Source organism: Meles meles, chromosome 11 (genome assembly GCF_922984935.1).
Source record: "Meles meles chromosome 11, mMelMel3.1 paternal haplotype, whole genome shotgun sequence".
Classification (NCBI taxonomy): domain Eukaryota; kingdom Metazoa; phylum Chordata; class Mammalia; order Carnivora; family Mustelidae; genus Meles; species Meles meles.
Window position 1 is genome coordinate 88,218,521 of NC_060076.1, and position 14,748 is coordinate 88,233,268.

At 41.3% G+C, this 14,748-nt stretch overlaps 1 pseudogene; it reads left to right on the forward strand.

Annotated features, from left to right (window-relative positions):
• Positions 1–10,724: 10,724 nt before the first annotated feature.
• On the forward strand, positions 10,725–10,860 carry LOC123953681 (annotated as a pseudogene).
• Positions 10,861–14,748: the final 3,888 nt, after the last annotated feature.

Sequence of the window (14,748 nt, forward strand, 5' to 3'; positions counted from 1 at the left end):
TGAGGTGTGTTTATACTCACTTTGTTGAGAGATTTTATTATGATGGATGTTTAATTTGTCAAAAATATTTTCCTGCATTTATGGAGATGACTGTATGATTTTTTAAAAGATTTTAAAAATTTATTTATTTGACAGAGAGAGAGATCACAAGTAGGCAGAGAGGCAGGCGGGGGGGGGGGGAAGCAGGCTCCCCGCTGAGCATAGAGCCTGATGTGGGGCTCGATCCCAGGACCCTGAGATTATGACCTGAGCCAAAGGCAGAGGCTTTAACGCACTGAGCCACCCAGGTGCACTGACTGATTTTTATCCTTCATTTTGTTAATGTAATGTGTCATACTGATCAATATGCAGATAGAGAACGATTCTTGCATCTCTAGAATAAATCCCATTTGTTTGCTGTGAATGATCCTTTTGCTGAGAAATTGCTAGTATGCATTGAGAATTTTTGTATCTGTGTTCATTAGGGATCTTGAGGTGTAATTTCCTCTTTTATAGTATGTCTGGTTTTGACATCGGTGTCATGTTGGCTTTGTAGATGGAATCTGGAAGAGTTCCTTTCTCAGTTTTTTGAAAGAACTTGAGAAGACTAGATGTGAACGATTCTCTAAATATTTGGTAGAATTCACCTGGGAATCCATCTGATTTTGGACTTTTGTTTAGGAGTTTTTGATTGCTGATTGAATTTCCTTACTGGTAATTGGTCTGTTCAGATTTTCTTTTTCTTCCTGTTTCAGTCTTGGAAGGTAGTATGTTTCTAGGAATTTAGCGGTTTCCAGGTTGTCCAGTTTGTTGGCATGTAATTATTTGTAGTAGCTTCTTAGAATCCTTTGTATTTCTGTAGTGTGGTTGTAACTTCTCTTTAATTTCTGATTTGATTTGATTTTATTTTTAAAAAAGATTTTATTTTTTTATTTTAATTTTTAAAAAGATTTTATTTATTTATTTGACAGAGAGAGCATACAAGTAGGCAGAGAGGCAGGCAGAGGCAGAGAGAGAAGCAGGCTCCCCACTGAGTAAGGAGCCTGATGCGGGACTTGATCCCAAGACCCTGAGATCATGACCTGAGCCGAAGGCAGTGGCTTAACCGACTGAGCCACCCAGGTGCCCTTATTTTAATTAAAGTTTTAAATTTAATTAAAAAAATGGGGGGAGCCAGATATGGGACTCAATCCCAGAACTCTGGGATCATGACCTGAGCCGAAGGCAGATGCTTACCCGACTGAGCCACCCAAGTACCCCTACACATGAATTTTTTAAAAAATATTTTATTTATTTGACAGAAATCACAAGTAGGCAGAGAGGCAGGCAGAGAGAGAGGAGGAAGCAGGCTCCCCGCGGAGCAGAGAGCCCGATGCGGGGCTCGATCCCAGGACCCTGAGATCATGACCTGAGCCGAAGGCAGCGGCTTAATCCACTGAGCCACCCAGGCGCCCCTACACATTAATTTTTAATCAAGAGTGGATGTTGAGTTCTGTGAACTGCTTTTTAGTTTCCTGCCTTGGGGTGGAGAGAGGAGTGTTTGAGTGTCTTCATATGGGTTGTTTCTTAAGTAACTTTTATTTAAAATAATCAGTGTGCTAAAGTGGCACATTTTGGTGCCAACTGCTCTTGACCCCTTCAGTTTCCTCTTAGAACTGTTTTGGTTGTGTCCCAAAGATTTTGAAATGTCATTTACATTTGCATTCATATTGAAGTACTTTTTGCTTTCCTCCTTGATTTCTTCGTTGACACTCCTGTATTCAGTGACACATTGTTTAACCTCCATGAAGAGATGCTTGATAAGATTTCAATCTTGAACTTACTGAGACTTGTTTTATGGCCCAAGGTGATTTATTCTGGAGATTGTTCTCTGTGTACTTGAATGTGTATTGTGCTTCCTTTAGATGAAATGTTCTGTGTATATCTGTTAAGTCCCTCTGGTCTCATGTGTTATTCAAAGCCACTGTTTCTTTATTGGTTTTCTGTCGGAATGATCTATCCACTCATGTAAGCGGAGCATTCCCTTCTCTTCTTGTGTTACTGCCATTTTCTCCCTTTATGTCTATTAACATTTGCTTTATATATTTCAGTGCTGCTATGTTGGCTACATAGGTATTGAAGATCATGACATTCTCTTGTTGGATCCCTTTATCGTTGTGTGATGCTCTTTTTTAATGGAAGTGCAGTTGATACAGTATCATATCAGTTTCAACTGTACAGCGTGCTGGTTCAGCACCTCCATATGTTACACGGTGCCCACTCAAGTGTGGCTACCGTCTGTCCCCATACAATGCTATCACCAGACCGCTGACTTTATTCCCTATGCTGTACCCTTTATCCCCTCAACTTTATCATCTCATAATGGGGAACCTGTATCTCCCAATCTTCTGTACCAATTTTGCTCATCCCCCCATACCTCCCTTCTCTGGCAACCATCAATTTGTTCTCTGTATTTATGGGTCTGGTTCTGCTTTTTGTTTACTCCTTTGTTTTGTGTTTTAAATTCCACATTATAACTGAAATCATATGGTATTCATCTTTCTCTCTCTGACTTCGTGTAGCATCAAATTTGACGTTTTAATTTTTATGTGCTGTGGTGTTGACCTTCTCAGATTCACCTTGTTTGGAATTCTTTGTGCTTCCTGATATTGGATGTCTGTTTCCTTCTAAGGGTTAGGGAAGTTTTCAGTGATTATTTCTTCCACTAAGTTTTCTGCCCCTTTCGCTCCCTCTTGTCCTTCTGGGACTTCTATAATGCGAGGTTCATCTGCTTATTGGTGTCCAGCAGATCGCTCAGCCTATTCTCATTTTTAAAAATTCTTTTTTCTTCTTGCTGTTCACCTTGGGTGCTTTGCAGACTGTGTTCCAGAATGTTGGTCTGTTCTTCTGCATCTGCTAATCTAGTGATTTCCTTTAGTGTATTTTTCATTTTAGTTACTGTATTCTTCAACTCCGATTGGTCCTTTCTTACATTTTCTATCTTTTTTGAAGTTCTCACTGAGTTCTTCAACTCTTTTCTCCAGTCTGGTGAATATCATAATGATCATACTTCAAACTCTTGACTAGGGGTGCCTGGGTGGCTCAGTTGGTTATACGTCTGTCTTTGGCTCAGGTCATGTTCCTAGGATCCTGGGATCCAGCCCCATGTTGGGCTCTCTGCTCAGCAGGGAGTCTGCTTCTCCCTCTGCCTTGGCTACTCCCCTTGCTTGTGTTCTCTTTGTCAAATAAATAAATAAAGACTTCATTAGGCATATTGCTTATTTCTGTTCCATTTAGTTCTTTTTCTGAGGTTTTTGTCTTGTTCTTTATTTTGGAGCATATCCCTCTATCTCCCCATTTTGCTTGACTTTCTGTATCTGTTTCTTTGAGTTAGGTGGAACTGCTCCTTCTCCTAAACTTGTTATTTATTTATTTATTTATTTTTGAAAGATTTTATTTATCTATTTGAGAGAGAGCGTGTGTGCATACAAGTAGGAAAGGGGGCAAAGGGAGAGAGAGAAGCAGGTTTCTTGCTGAGCAGGGACCCCAACATGGGACTAGAACCCAGAACCCTGGGATCATGACATGAGCTGAAGGCAGAGGCTTAACCAGCTGAACCTACTTCTCCTAAACTTGAACGGTCTTGTGTATGGTCCTCCCCTGTGTAGACTGTGCCTGGTGACTTTGGCTGGCTGGAGCTGTGGATCACAGGGCACTCCCTGCTCGGGCTGCCCTGGTGGGATGGCAGAGCTGAAGTGGGTGTGGACTGGGGTGGTCCTAAGGCTCTCCCTGCAGAGGACACCCTGGTCAAACACCTGAAGTTTGTGCAAGCCAGTGGGACCTAGGACTCTCCTAATGGAGGGAGCCCTGGCCAGACAGCTGAAGCTGAAGTGGGTGCAAACTATGTAAATGCACTTTTTTGGGTCTCTTGTTACAATCTTTGTTTGTTTTTTTAAGATTTTATTTATTTATTTGACAGACAGAGACCACAAGTAGACAGAGAGACAGGCAGAGAGAGATGAGGAAGCAGGCTCCCTGCTGAGCAGAGAGCCCGATGTGGGACTCAATCCGAGGACCCTGGGATCATGACCCGAGCCGAAGGCAGAGGCTTTAACCTACTGAGCCACCCAGGCGCCCCTACAATCTTTGTTTTTAAGTCTACTTTGTCTGATGCACGTCCTGCTACTGAAGTTTTTCTTCATTTCCATTTGCATGGAATATCTTCCTGTCCCTTCACTTTGAGTCACTATGAGCATTTAGGTCTGAAGAGTGTGTCTTGCAGATAGCATATAGGTGGGTCTTGTTTTTTATCCCTTTAGTCACTCTACTGCTTCTGATTGGAACATTTAGTCCATTCACATTTAAAGTCATATTGCTAGGTATATACATACGTATTGCCATTCTGTTAATTGCTTTCTGGTAGTTTTGTAGTTCTTCTCTGTTCCTTTCTTGTTCTCTTTCCTTGTGATTTGATGTCTTTCTTCTTTTTTAAGTAAGCTCTGTGCTCAACGTGGGGCTTGAACTCACAACCCCAGGACTGAGAGTTGCATGCTCTGTCGACAAAGCCAGCCAGGGAGTTCTGATGTCTTCTTGAGTGTTTCACTTGGATTCCTTTGTCTTTATTTTTTGATTTGTGGTTACTATTGTCATAAAAAACAGACTAGGTATATATTAGTCTATTTTATCTTTATTTTTTTTTAATTTTATTTATTTGACAGAGACCTTAAATAGGCAGAGAGGCAGGCAGAGAGAGAATGAGAGGAGGAAGCAGGCTCCCCGCTGAGCAGAGAGCCCGATGCAGGGCTCTATCCCAGGACTCTGGGATCATGACCTGAGCCAAGGCAGAGGCTTTAATCCACTGAGCCACCCAGGTGCCCCATATAGTAGTCTATTTTAAATTGATGGTCTCTTCCATTTGAATACATTTTTTTTTTAAAGATTTTATTTATTTATTTGACAGAGAGAGATAACAAGTAGACACAGAGGCAGGCAGAGAGAGAGAGGGAAGCAGGCTCGCCGCCGAGCAGAGAGCCCGATGCAGGACCCAATCCCAGGACCCCGAGACCATGACCTGAGCTGAAGGCAGCGGCCCAACCCATTGAGCCACCCAGGCGCCCCCATTTGAACACATTTTAAAAGCATTATGTGTGTGTGTGTGTGTGTGTATAATTTTTTAAGTTTTAATTTTTCAAGCTTTTTGCTAAAGATTTTTAAAATTTTTTAAAGATTTTTAAATTATTTTTTCATTTTATTTTATTTTCAGTATTTTTATTTTCAGCATCTGGCTCTCTGCCCAGTGGGGAGCCTGCTTCCCTTCCCCTCTCTCTGCCTGCTTCTCTGCCTACTTGAGATTTCTGTCAAATAAATAAATAAAATTTAAAAAAAAATAAAAGGAAACTGTATCTCCCTTTCAGTTATGAATTATACCCTTGCTGGGAAGAGTATTACTGGTTGTAGGTTTTCTCCCTTCAACACTTGGTTTATATCATGCCCTTCTCTTCTGGCCTGCAAATTTCTGCTGAAAAATCAGCTGATAGTTTAATGGGTGTTTCCTTGTATATAACTAGTTGCTTTTCTCTTGCTCGTTTTAAGATTCTTTATCTTATATTTTTGCTGCTTTAATTATTTTATTTTATTTTTAAAGATTTTATTTATTTGACAGAGAGAGACAAGCGAGAGAAGGAACACAAGCAGGGGCAGCGGGAGAGGGAGAAGCAGGCTCCCCACTGAGCAGGGAGACCTACATGGGGCTTGATCCCAGGACCCTGGGATCACAACCTGAGCCAAAGGCAGATGCTTAATGACTAAGCCACCCAGGCACCCCTGCTTTAATTATTTTGTGTCTTGGTGTGGACCTCTTTGGATTTATCTTTGGGGCTCCCTGTGATTTCTGTATCTAGATGTCTGTTTCCTTCCCCAGGTTAGGAATGTTTTCAGCCATTATTTCTTTAAGTAAATTTCTGCCCCTTTGTTCTCTCTTCCCCTTCTGGGACCCCCAAAATGCAAATGTTTGTATGTTTGATATTGTCCCAGAGGTCCTTTAACCTTCCCTCCTTTAAAATGTTTTTCTTTCTCTTTGCTGTTCAGTTTAGATGATTTCCACTGCTACCCCCGATCTATTCTTCTGTGCCCTCTAATCTGCTGTTGATATCCTTTAGCGTATTTTTCATTTCAATTACTGTATTCTTCAGCTTTTGTTCTTAAAAATATTTTTTTTGGGGGGGGCACCTCAGTGGCTCAGTCAGTCAAGTGTCTGACTCTTGATCTCGGCTCAGGTCTCGCTCTCAGGATTGTGAGTTCAAGCCCCATGTTGACCTCCACACTGAGTGTGAAGCCTACTTACAAAATTTTGGTGGGGGGGAGTACAGTTGTTATTCAGTGTTAAATTAGTTTTAGCTGCACAACATAATGTTTTGATAATTCTATACATTATGTAATTCTTACTAAAGTAAGTGTAGTTGATTGGCCTTACTAATGGTTTTTATATTCTTTAATTTTAGACTTTTATTTATTTAAGGTTTTAAAATGTTTAAGTAATCTCTGTACCCGATGTGGGGCTTGAACTTTGAACTCTGAGATCCAGAGTTGTATGCTCTATGGGGTGAGCCAGCCAGGCACCCCTGTTAATTTTAAAAATACTTTGTCTTTTTGTGGAACTCAGTTCATTCACTCTTCTCCCAAGTTTGGTGAGTATTTTTAATGATCATTACCTTGAAATTTTTATGAGGTATATTGCTTATCACCATTTTGAATAGTTCTTTTTCTGAGGTTTGTCTTATGCTTTCATTTGGAACACATTCCTCTGTTTATTTTGTATGGCTCTGTGTTACTTTCTAGTCTACGTTTTACTCAGGGGGGGCCCTCAGGTCACTCGAACAGGCATTGCAGGGGTGTTCTCTGTGGGTGGCGCATATACCCTCCTTCTGAGACCGGGCTGTGTCTGCTGTGAGTGCACTGGGGAGTGGGGTTCGCCCTGGGTGAGGCTGTCCAAGATGCCCATTCATGACTGTTGTAGGCATGAGAGGGGCAGGCCTGTCCCCAGGAAAGGAGTCACATTGGAGGGTTGCCAGTCTAGATGAGGCTTCCCACCATGTATGCCAGAGTGTGGATGGCTTTTGAGGCGGTGCCTTCACAGGGTAGATGCATTGGGTGGGGCCTGGAACACCAGGGCAGAGCAAGGGTGCTAGAAAGGTAGATGGAAAGTGTTAGAACTCGAATATACCGGTGTCAAGCCAGCTTGGCTAAAGGAGGGCAAGAAAGATGACCCCTGGCAGCACTTCCCCCTCCAGAGAAAGTTCCTGTAGATTCCTGCCCCTCCAGCACATGCCCCAAATTAGTCAGTACATTTCCTACACGGATGGCCCAGGTGCTTTGGGAACGGCTGCCTCTGCACTGCATGCTGTCCCTTTAGGAGCGTGGCCTGGTTTCCTAGAGCTTTCCAGCTCTCCCAGAAGTAAGCTCTGCTGATTTTCAAAGCTAGATGTTACGGGGGCTTTACATTCCCCATGGGGGTCCTCACAGTGGGAGATGGGCTTGAATCCCTCTGTCCTTGGGGAGGACCTCCAGGCCTATGATACCCTTCCTGCTTGTGGGTTGCCCTGTGGGCTTTTGGTTCCCAACCAAAATGTGTCTCTTCCTTCCTGCCTTTCTCAATATGGCTTTTCTTCGTATTTTTAGTGGTGGCAAAGGTATTTTGCTATTTTTCAGACTGATCTCTGAGACCATTCTCCGTATGGAGTTGGAGCCCGGGCCTGTCCATGGGAGGAAATGGATCTTTCTCCTCCGTCACTCACTCTACACTCTCTCTTCTCTGATTTATTGCTGTCTTGCAGTTTTCAGAGTAGAGCTATTTTAGCTCTGCAGTTAAATTTATCCCTAAGTATTTTATTCTTTTTGATGCTATTATAAATGGCATCATTTACTTTTTTGAGTAACTTGTTGTTAGTGCACAGAAATGTTACTGATTTCTGTGTATTAATTTTGTATCCTTCAACTTTATTCATTCGTTAGATCTAATAGATTTTTGATAGCGTCTTTAGGGTTTTCTATATATAAATTTTTAAAAATCTGCAAATGGATGCTTTTACTTCATCCTTTCCCAAGTGTGATGTCTTTAATTTCTTTTTCTTGCCTGATTGCTCTGGGCAGGACTTCCAATACGAGGTCAGTTAGGAGTGGTGAGAGTGGGTGCTTTTTATTGTTTTCTTGGTCTTAGAGGAATAGCTTTCAACCTTTCATTATTGAATATGATGTTAGCTCTAAGCTTGTCATACATGGCCTTTACTATGTTGAGGTACATTCCCTCTGTACTTCATTTAAGAATTTTTGTCATGAAAGTGTGTAGAATTTCGTCATATGTCTTTTCAGTGTCTGTTTAAATGATCATATGTTTTTCTCCCTTTTGTTCTATTAATGTGATCTATAACATTGATTTCTGTGTATGTTGAATATACTTGTATTCCACAGTAAATCCCACTTGATCATGGTGAATGAACCCTTTAATATACTGCTGAATTCAGTTTGCTAGTATTTTCTTGAGAATTTTCATCTCTATTTTTTTTTTTTTTTTTTTAACAAATAAAGATTTTACATATGTATTTGAGAAAGAGAGATCAGGAGCCGGAGGAGGAATATAGGGAGAGGCAGACTCCCCCCTATCAGGGAGCCGGATGCAGGGCTCAACTCCAGGACCCTGGGATCATGACTTGAGCCAATGGCAGTCGTTTAATGACTGAGCCACTCAGGTGCCCCTTCTTACCTCTTTTCTTCAGGGATATTGACCTGTAGTTTACTTTTCTGGTAGTGTGCTTTCATGGCGTTGGTGCCAGAGTGGTCCTGATCTTAAAAAAAAAAAGAAAAAAAGAGTTTGGAACTGTTCCCTTCTTTCTAATTTTTTTGGGAGAAGAATTGGAGGAGTATTGGCATTATTCCTCTAAATGATTGGTAAAATTCACCCGTGAATCCATCTGGTCCTGGGTAGTTCTTTGGAAGATTTTTTAAAAATTTATTTTATTATCATTATTTTTTAAACTATTTCATTAACATGTAATGTATTATTTGCCCAGGGGTACAGATCTGTGGATCATCAGGCTTACACATTTCACAGCACTCACCATAGCACATACCCTCCCCAGTGTTCGTAAGCCTAAAATTTATTTATTTATTTTTTCATTTAAACTCAATTAGCCAAAAATCTCTGGGAGATTTTTGATTAATGGTTGACTCTCTTTACTAGTGTTTTGTCTGTTTAGCTTTTCTATTTCTTCTGGATTCCTTTTTGGTATGTTACATATTCCTGGGGATTTCTCCATTTCTTGCAGATTTTCCATTTTGATATATAGTAGTTTATTATAATATATATAATATAATATAGTAGTTTATTATAATTTATACTCCTGTATTAACAATTATGAGGTCTCCTTTCTCTTTTATGATTTTGTTTTGTTCATTGTGGTTTCCTTTTTTCCTTGGTTAGTCTAGCTAAAAGTGTAATTTTATCACTTCAAAGGACCAACTCGTAGTTGTTAATTTTTTCTATTTTCTTATTCTGTATTTGACTTATTTCTGCTCTAATCTGTATTACTTCTGTCCTTCTTCAACTGTGGGGTTAGTTTTTTTCTAAGTCCTTAAGGTGTAAAGTTAGGTGGTTTGAGATGTTTGTTTCTTCATGCTGGTGTTTATGGCATAAATGTCTCTTTCTGAACTGCCTTTTTTTTTTTTTAAGATTTTATTTATTTATTTGACACACAGAGATCACAAGTAGGCAGAGAGGCAGGCAGAGAGAGAGGAAGGGAAGCAGGCTTCCTGCTGAGCAGAGAGCTCAATGCGGGGCTCGATCCCACGACCCTGGGATCATGATCTGAGCCAAAGGCAGAGGCTTTAACCCACTGAGCCACCCAGGTGCCCCTCTGAACTGCTTTTAAAAAAATTGTAGTTGGCATAGTTTCAGGCACACAACATAGGGATTCAACAGTTGCATATATTAAGCAGTGCTCACCACTAGGAGTAGTTATCATCTATCACCATGTGAAAGTATTACAGTTACAACATTAGGGACAGTATCATGCTGTAATTTTCATCTCTGTGACTTACTTTATAACATGAAGTTTGTACCCTTTACCTATTGGATCCATTCCCCACATTCTTGCCTCTAGTTTTCCCCTGTTTTTTGTTTTTGTTTTTGTCTTGTTTTGTGTTTTGGTATTTGTCCTGTGTTGTTTTTTTTTGCTTGTTTTGTTTTAGATTCCACATACAGGTGAATCATAAGATGCTTTCCTCTGGCTTAGTTCACTTAGCATAATACCCACTAGGTCCGTCCATATTGTCGCAAATGGCAAGCTTTCGTTGTGTTTTTGTGGTTGAATAATGTGTCATTCTATTATTACCACATTTTCTGTGTGTATTCATCTTTTTTTTTTTAAGATTTTATTTATTTATTTGACAGACAGAGATCACAAGTAGGCAGAGAGGCAGGCAGAGAGAGAGAGGAGGAAGCAGGCTCTCCACGGAGCAGAGAGCCCGACGCGGGGCTCGATCCCAGGGCCCTGGGATCATAACCTGAGCTGAAGGCAGGGGCTCTAACCCACTGAGCCACCCAGGAGCCCCTCTTTTTTTTTTTTTTTAAAGTAGGCTCTTTGCCCTAAATAGGACTTGAACTCACAATCCCAAGATAGAGTTGCATGCTCTACTGACTGAGCCAGCCAGGGACCCCTGCATTCATTCATTGATGACCCTTAGGTTACTTCCGTATCTTAGTATTTAAAATACTGCTTTGGCAGCATGTATACCACAACGGGAATGATACAGAGAAGATGAGCATAGACCATCATGATCTCAATAGAGAAGATGAGCATAGACCCTGCGCAGGGAGGCATCCACATTTGTGAGCATTCCATGATTTTTATATATATGATGGAATATTACTCAGCCATCAGAAAAAGAAATCTTACATTGGCAGTGAAGTGGATGGAACTATACTAACCAAAATAAGTCAGAAAAAAGCAATTACCATATGATTTCACTTATGTGTGGAAATGAAACAAAACAGGATCATAGGGGAAGGGAGGGGAAACTAAAGATAATATCAGAGAGGGAGACAAACCATTAGAGAGTCTTAACTATAGGAAACACACTGAGGGTTGCTGGAGGGGAGAGGATGGGGGGATGGGTAACTGGGTGATGGGCACTAGGAAGGGCATGTAATGTAATCAGTGCTGGGTGTTGTGTGCAGTGGATGAATCGCTGACCTCTACCTCTGAAACTGGCGATATGCGGTATGGTGAGTAATTGAATTTTAATAAAATTTTTTAAAAACTGGGATTTTTAGTGTAAGAAAATATTAGTGTAAGAAAGTGTATTAAAATATTAGTGTAAGAAAATATTAGTGTAAGAAAAGTGAGGTGTGGGGCACCTGGGTGGCTCAGAGGGTTAAAGCCTCTGCCTTTGGTTCAGGTCATGATCCCAAGGTGCTGGGATCGAGCCCCGCATCGGGTTCTCTCCTTGGTGGGGAGCCTGCTTCCTCCTCTCTCTCTCTCTGCCTGCCTCTCTGCCTACTTGTGATCTCTCTCTGTCGAATAAATAGATAAAATTTTAAAAAGAAAAAAAAAAAAAAGAAAAGTGAGGTGTGACCAGGGCAAAATGTAAATGTAAAACGGGAGTACCTTTTCCCTCCAGCATTCAGAAGGCAAGCTATTCTTTCCATGCAGCTGATTTATCAGCATATATTAGGTTCTCCAGAGAAAGAGAAGCAATAGGATGGCTATTTGTATATCTGTGTAAGATGGGTATCCATATATAGGTTGAGTTTATAAATTTATAGATTAGGATATATGGATTGGGACTTGTCCGCTTCCCTATCAGTGTGAAAAGACTTGGCTCCCACAATAATAGAGGGTAGCAAGTCCCAAGATGTGTGGTAGGCAAACTGGAAACCAGGAGAGTTGATCGTGTAGTTCTCATCCAAAAACCAGGCGGCTTGAGACCCAAGAAGAGCTGTTTCAGTTCAAGTCCAAAGGCCAAAAAAAATTCAAATACAAGTCAGGCAGAAGAAGTTTCCTCTTCCTTGGGGCGGGGGGTGGGGTGGTGGATCACCCTGTCTTCCTATTTGGGCTTTCAGCTGATTGGATGAGATCCACCAACATCATGAAGGGCAATCTGCTTTACTCAGAAGCCATTTTCAATGTCTATCATCTAACCAGCTGTGTATGTTTTTAAAAAAAAATTTTTTTTAAAGATTTTATTTATTTATCTGACAGAGGCACAGCGAGAGAGGGAACACAAGAAGGGGCAGTGGGAGAGGGAGAAACAGACTCCCCACTGAGCAGGGAGCCCAATGTGGGGCTCGATCCCAGGACCCTGGGATCATGACCTGAGCCAAAGGCAGATGCTTAATGACTGAGCCACCTAGGTGCCCTATTGTGTATCTTTTTTTTTTTTTTTAAGAATTTTAGTTATTCATTTGACAGAGATCACAAGTAGGCAGAGAAGCAGGTAGACAGAGAAGAGGAAGCAGGTTCCCTGCTGAGCAGAGAGCCTGATGCAGGGCTCAATTCCAGGACCCTATTCCAGGACCCTGAGATCGTGACCTGAGCCGAAGGCAGAGGCTTTAATCCACTGAGCCACCCAGGCGCCCCCTGTTGTGTATCTTTTAAAGACTTGATACAAGGATACACACATCCCTCCCTCAAAATCTCTTTCAAAGCAGAAAAATAAAGGAGAGGAATGAAAGAAAAAAAAATATTGCTTCAATAAGCATAGGGATGTGTATATCTTTTCAAATTAGCGTTTTTGTTTTCTTTGGGTACATATCCATTAGTGGAATTTCTGGATCATAGTTTTTTTCTTTCTTTCTTCCTTCCTCCCTCCCTCTCTCTCCTTTTCTTCTCCTTTCTCTTTCTTTCTTTCTTCCCTTCCTTCCTTCCTTGATTTTATTTATTTATTTGAGAGAGAACGTGAGCTGGCGGGGGAGGGCAGAGAGGGAGAAGCAGGCTTCCTCCTGAGCAGAGAGTCATATGAAGTGCTCGATCCCAGGACCTCAGGATCATGCATGAACTGAACAAGAGGTAGACTCTACCAACTGGGGCACCAAGGCACCCTTCATATTTCTATGTTTAAATATTTACTTATTTATTTATTTGGCAGAGATCACAAGTAGGCAGAGAGGCAGGCAGAGAGAGAGGAAGAAGCAGGCTCCCTGCTGAGCAGAGAGCCCGATGCGGGGCTCGATCCCAGGACCCTGGGATCATGACCTGAGCCGAAGGCAGAGGCTTAATCCACTGAGCCACCCAGGCACCCCTACACATGAATTTTTGAGGAAACTCTATGCTGTTTTGCTTAGTGGCTGCACCAGTCGCATTCCTGCCAACAGTGTAAGAAGGCTCCCATTTCCTTACGTTGCCACCAACGCTTACTGCTTGTTTTCTCTCTCGCTAGCCACCCGCACAGGTGTGAGGCAATAGCTCACTGTGGTTTTGGTTTGTGTTTCCCTAATGATTAGTGACGCTGAGCATCTTTTCGTGTGTCTGTTGCCATCAGTGTGTCTTCTTTGGACAAAGATTTGTTTAGATCCTTTGCCCATTAAAAAATCTCATTTTTTATATTGGTGTGGTGTAGGAGTGTTGTAATAGTTTTGATAATAACCTCTTATTGGATATTTTATTTGTAAATATCTTCTCCCACTCAGTAGAGTGCCTTTTTTTTTTTTAAAGATTTTATTTATTTATTTGACAGAGAGAGACCACAAGTAGGCAGAGAGGCAGGCAGAGAGAGAGAGAGAGAGAGGGAAGCAGGATCCCTGCTGAGCAGAGAGCCCGATGCGGGACTTGATCCCAGGACCCTGAGATCATGACCTGAGCCGAAGGCAGTGGCTTAACCCACTGAGCCACCCAGGTGCCCCAGTAGGGTGCCTTTTTGTTATGGTTTTTTCTTTCCCGTGCAAGAGGTTTTTTAGCTTGATGTAATTCTAATTGTTTACGTTGCTTTTGTTTCTGTTGCCTGAGAAGACAGATTCAGAAAAATGTTGCTAAGGCTTAGGTACAAAAGCTTACTGCCTGTTTTCTTTTAGGAATGTTCTGACTTCAGGTGTTCCATTTAGGTCTTCAGTTCATCCTGAGTTGGTGTGTATGGGATAAGAAAGCGGTCAACGTTCATTGTTTTGCATGTAGCTATCCGGTTTTCCAGATTTAAGAGACTGTCTTTTCTCCATTGTGTACACTTGCCTCCTTTGTCATAGATGAATAGACCATATAAGCATGGGTTATTTTTGGCCCCTTATCCTGCTCATTAATCTATGTGTCTTTTTTTGTGTGGCTTTACCATACTATTTTGATTACTATAGCATTGTAGTTTATCTTGAAATCTGGGATTGTGATACCTTCAACTTTGTTCTACTTGCTCAAGGTTATTTTGGGTACTCAGGGTCTTTGGGGGATTAGAATTATTCATTCTGGTTCCGTGAAAAATGCCATTTGTATTTTGATAGGGATTGCATTGAATCTGCAGACTGCTTGGGGTAATATGGACATTTAAACAATATTGAGTCTTCTACTACAGGAAAATGATGTATATTTTCAATTTCCTTCATCAATGTACTGGAAGGAGAAGAAAAAGAAAAGGGGCAGAAAACTCAAGGGTTAAGAGCTGAAAATTTCCCCAGTGTGAGGCAGGAAACAAATACCCAGGTCCAGGAAGTACAGAGAACCCTAAACATGATGAAATCAAGTTACACACCCTGACACATAAGAATTAAAATGTTAAACAATAAAGCCATTCCAGTCTTTTGGAGAATATAAG